General features: G+C 39.9%; 1 long non-coding RNA gene across 1 annotated transcript; it reads left to right on the top strand.

The window, feature by feature from the left end:
- The first annotated feature begins 4,432 nt into the window (after positions 1 to 4,432).
- LOC129763308 (uncharacterized) lies at positions 4,433 to 5,171 on the top strand. Its single transcript, XR_008740883.1, has 3 exons — positions 4,433 to 4,594; positions 4,688 to 4,757; positions 4,815 to 5,171. It is a non-coding gene; the product is annotated as an uncharacterized LOC129763308 (long non-coding RNA).
- The last annotated feature ends 361 nt before the right edge of the window (positions 5,172 to 5,532 follow it).

Genomic DNA, 5,532 nt, shown 5'->3' with positions numbered 1-5,532 from the left:
CAATGGAAAGGTTCTGCGTTTTAATCAGGTTAGTTTCCCTGCACTTTCGCAACACGACTTGATTTTTGGCTCTTTGGATTTCGACGATTCACCAACATCGAGGATCCAAAAGTACCGGGATTATGTGAATTTCGACGCGCTGGCGCTGAGTTATGCTATCCAATCCGTACCCTGGGATGATTTGTACACGACCGATGACCCCGACGAGTTACTTAGCTTTTTCAACGGTCATCTCAAATGTATACATGATCATTGTATACCACTCCGTACGATTTAATCAGGAGTACCAAAGCACGTTACTTGCGTCGCTACTTGAACGATAGGTTACCAACCAAAGCTCTGTGGAAGCGCATCAATAATATTGGTGCTGGTAAGGAACAGTCAGAAACTGCCTGTCAATTCGACCCGAATGAAATAAATCGGATTTTTCTAGCTACCCACTCTACATTGTTGTGTCGAATCGGTCCCAACAAATGGTGTCAACAACGATGTCGATATCGTGCCATTTTGCAATGATTTTGTCGACATACCCTTCGTATTCGACAACCAATTACGAGCCAAAGATGTGCCAATCTGGCACCACGTCGACCGATCGCAGCACTGCTTGAATCTTATTATAGCTTTGTTTGTGTTCAAGAAAATTAAAATAAAAAGTGCAGAAAAGCGTTCTTTATAATCATTTTATTATATGCATAAGACGATAAGCTGATCATTCAACTCTGGTAATACCATCATCATTCAAAGCATCCTCCTCATTCAATTCGTTAACATCACCGGGCCGGGATTTTCATACGTTATAATGAGGGAGAAAGATCGGCAGCAACAGCTGAAATAAAATAAATTTTAAAGCCTAATCTTCTATCGTCTTTGCTAGTAATACCATTCTATTTATCCTCCTCAGTTTAGCCGTAATATATCGTAATTAATCGTTTCATCTTATTCACATCCTCGCTAATCATTCTTCAATCACTGGTGTTCCAGCTGCATGTTCTCCAGGACGGGTTTGGTGCATGAAATTTGTGCCGCAACAGCTGAAATAAGATGAAGTTTACTTTTGAGAATAATGAAAATACAAGCCTACCGTGTTAGCAAGTCATTTGATTTGGGAAAATACCTTTTTGCTGTTGTAACCAATCAACCACTGCTTCAATGTTTTGTTTGTAAATGTAGCACTTGCTTTCGTGTTTCAAATGACAGCTTAGCGAGAAAGAGAGAAAGCAAAGCTACCCAGTTTCATAGATTTTCGAGCGGTTATAAGCACGGTGTCGACCGAAAGACGAAAAGTGCTACAAAAGTGCTGGAATATTACTCCGCGTTGCCTTCCGCAGGCAGCACTGCCGACAGTTTTAGCTATAATTGTACGCGATTATTTGGGCTGAAACGGCATCTCTACTGCGATAGCTTTTCCCTTCCTCCCTAGATTGTCAGTTGAGTAAACAAGAGAGATCGCATAACAAGCAGGTAATTAAATTAAACCAATTTCCAGAATAATTATGCTTTAAATAATGACTTGCATCTATTTTATTCCAGAAATCTTCGCGTTTGCTCATTACGATGCCTTTACTAGGAAATCTCGCCTTCGATAATGGAGATTCTACCTCACACAAAAAAAAGACGGGTGGGTAATGTCGGGGACATAACCGGAGTGACGTAGGACTATACAAAGGGGACAGCTTTTGTTAAATATATATTTTAAATATATTGTTTTATTTTCTTCTCCTACGTGAATACCTACCTATCTACCTTAAAAATTGATTAGTTTACTGTTTACTCTTCATGAATATGTTGATGGTTTTGTTATCACTCGATATTCCCATCTTGTTCGGTTAAACCTTCCTGTTTAGCTATTGCGTTTGCCACTCGCCACAGCTTTCACAGTTGGAAAATTTCTTCCCATCCAGCTTGTGACATGTTGTTCAGTAAATTACATTTAATGCGACGTGCCGGAGAAACACTTTGCCACTCACTGAAACTAATTGTTGCCTTGATGAGCGCCGAACCGAAGTTGCTCTGTTCTTGATGCGGGTTTTCTGATTGTCGTGAGCAGCTTTGCAAGTCAACTCGAGCACTCCGACGGCCGAAACTCTATAATCGCTGTTAGGTATACTGGTGCTCCGGCACCAATCCGTTCGGCCTAGTTACCCTTGCCGAGCAATCAGTGAATGCGACCAACAGGGAACTGGAGACTTGCACGGTTCGAGTGAGACTTTGCCTTTCCCTTAACTTGTCCTCCTTTGTTACGTCCACGATGCCGATGCCGTACAACCACACGGGTTTACGGTTTGAAAGAAAATAAGATATTTTTTTTGGGGTCCGCGTGTTTTATACTCTAGCGGTACACACTCACAGGATAGAGATAAATCGGCAGACTCAGCCAGAGGGGCGAGTCCAACGAGACGAACGAATGAGCGTTAAAAGTGAGCGATGGCAAAAAAATACATTCATTACGATTTGTTCGCTCGTTGGATTCACATGCAGGCTAAAAAGGGTCCTTTTCAGGATCACAAAATTATCTTCAATCTAAAGAGTTTATTGTTTTGTTATCACTCGATATTCCCATCTTGTTCGGCTAAACCCTCCTGTTTAGCGATTTGTTGCCACTCGCCACAGCTTTCACAGTTGGAAAATTTCTTCCCATCCAGCTTTGTGACATGTTGTACAGTAAATTACATTCAATGGCACGTCGCATTACCACCACTCAGTATCGGATTGGAGGTAATTTTAACCTGTAATTGAACATTTGCGATGACAGTGGTACAGTGTCGACCTTCAATGTGGGGTCATAATTTGGACCCCGAACTCTATGTTTACAAAAATGTCCAACTAAATATGTCGCATTACTGGTCCGACCAATTAGCTAAGTGTCGAGATAAGTGTAAATTACTGTACTTTCAATCTAGAAGCAATTTAAGAATTGGTGAAAATCAATAAGCTCAGAACAACTGCCAAATTCACATACTCATCATATCCTGGCAAACAAATTATGAAAAAATCAATTTGTGTTTTATTATTATTTTGGATATTGTTTTAGAAAGCATTGAACTGTATTTCCTAAACTCTTTTTTGGAAGGTTTAATGGCCCTGAAAAGCGCCTTGTTTTATGGAATGGTTCAAATTTAAAAAACTTAGTACTCGTGGTTTTGAAAAAAAACATTTCGAACGCCCTCGATGCCGCCTTGTTCTGGATTTGCCACCAAAGCAGTGTGTATAAAGAACAAACTTTTTTCTTCTGCTACCAGCTGCCGTTTTGCGATTGCGTTTGCCACTCGCCACTCGCTGCAACTGCCTGTTGTCTTGATGTCCACCGAACCGAATGTGTTCTGTTCCGAATGCGGGTTTTCTTATCGTCGCGAGCAGCTTTACCAGCTAACTCGATCACTTCGGCGGCCGAAACTATATAACGCCGGTTAGGTGGACTGGTGCACTGGTACTAACGCGCTCGGCCTAGCTACCCTTGCGGGGAACTCTAGATCAACACGGTTCGAGCCGGATTTTGCCTTTCCCTTCACTTTTCCTCCTTTACCATGTCCAGACATGGCTGCTTGGGTTGGTTTGTTGATGTGTTGTGATGCGAACCGATGTGGTGTACGGTTTGAATGAGAATGATCGTTACGGCAGCGGAGCGGGGATTTTTAAGCTGACTGGCTGGCTCGAGAATTACGCATGTGTGAGACTGCGACCAATGTTTCGTTCATTTTTTTCTTTTTCCTTTCCAATCGTGGTTCATTCTATTTCGCTGCTGCTCTGGTTGCCCGTTTTGGTCGGTTCGATTTGAGGAGCACAAAATGGACCAATCAAAAATGGGCACATAGTGCATTTTGACAATGCTTGATATTTCACAATTATTCAATTATTTATCTCAAGAAAAATGAAATGTTATTCGTTATGATAGATGCGTAGATATATTTCCTATCAATTGATGCAAAAACCTTTGCGATCTATTGAGAAATGCTCGAGTTATAAGCGTTCCAAATCTTGCATTTTTTCCTACTTGTTCAGTGCCTAGATTTTCATTTCACCCCCTATATCTTCCGGTTAGACGTAGTCCTACGTCAAAATCGGGATACGAAGATTGTTCTCATGTGTTTTGGTTTATCTAATCGTTCAGTTGAATTAAAACTCACTTTTTCGTTCCTGAAAGCGTCACGGAATATGCCTTTCGTCATAGCTGCAGTAGCAGCCGCAAGCCGATTCAGCCATATTATTCACCAAAGTAAAACCTTTCAAAATTAATCCAGCAGCAGCGAATCTTTAACGAGTATACCAAGAGGAAGCTGCCATCACATATGAAGTCATTCCAATTTTTCTTGCGAGGAAGCAACTTAAAGGAAGGATTCAATTAAATTTGTTTCGAAAATTAATAAACTAATCTTTATCAGTCTTCATTTCAGGTTAATTCGCCTAACCTGAAATGAAGACTAGAAGATTAGTTTATTAATTTTGCTGCATTATTGATGGTATATGGAAATATTTGAACTTTGGAGAGTTCCACGAATTTAAGAAATATAAATTATTACACACAGAGAAATGATTGCTTTCGTATGCGTAAGTGGGAATGTAGTTCATTTAGGTGGCCTTTTTCAAGGAAGAAAAGGTATTGGTAAATTTCTAAATATGTACCAACCTTCGGTAATCTGCTCGATGTTGTTTTTTCCATATGATGGTCATGTTACACGCTCTGGAATAGTATTAATGGACATTGGCATGGATGACAATTTTTTAAGATGACGAACTCTTGTGGTTTATTCTCTGTGCGGGTATGTAACTTTATAATACTATTTTCATTTTATTTATTCCAGTTTTTGTTATTCCAGATCACTGAATGAGCAACTGCTCCAAAATTGTTCGCGGTAGGGTCTTTTCTATGATGATGTTCCTGCAGGCAAAACTTACGATAATTCTCCAGTGCAAATATAGTTATAAAAACTTTCCTTTGGATTCCTAGTTTGAACTACGGAAGATCGAGAACTAGAGATTCTATCGCTAAAAGTGAAATCCCGATTCCACTTCTAGATTATTTGAAAAATTACATCTAAGTTTATGCTAGCAATTGGATAACCCAATCCTCAATGGCCAACAATAGAATTAGTAATGCAAATGGTTTTTGGTATTTGGTATGTATATATAAAGTAGATGTAAGGCTTTTAAATGTGATTTGTATTTTCATTTTCAGTACAAAAAATAAATATTTCTCAATGTACTTTTGTCTTCATTTTTTGTGTTGAACTCAAAGCAAATTCCACTATAATGAGGGTCGAGCAGTTTTGCGTTCGGTCGACACGGTGCCAGACTGGCACAGTGTTGACTCGAAATGGGTTGTGAAATACGAAGAGTAGGTCGACAAAATCATTGCAATATGGCACGATATCGGTACCGTTGTCGACACCATTTGTTGGGACCAATTCGGCACAACAAAGTAGACTGGGTACAGTGATCGCTCTGTTCGAGTTATCTTGTAGAATTATAGCTGAAACTATAGACATTGTTGCCTGCGGGAGGCAAGGTGAGGTAATATTCCAGCACTTTTGTAGC

This window comes from Toxorhynchites rutilus, chromosome 1 (genome assembly GCF_029784135.1).
Source record: "Toxorhynchites rutilus septentrionalis strain SRP chromosome 1, ASM2978413v1, whole genome shotgun sequence".
NCBI classification, from domain to species: Eukaryota; Metazoa; Arthropoda; class Insecta; order Diptera; family Culicidae; genus Toxorhynchites; species Toxorhynchites rutilus.
The sequence above is the reverse complement of the archived record's forward strand: the minus strand, read 5'-3'. Positions and strand labels throughout refer to the sequence as shown.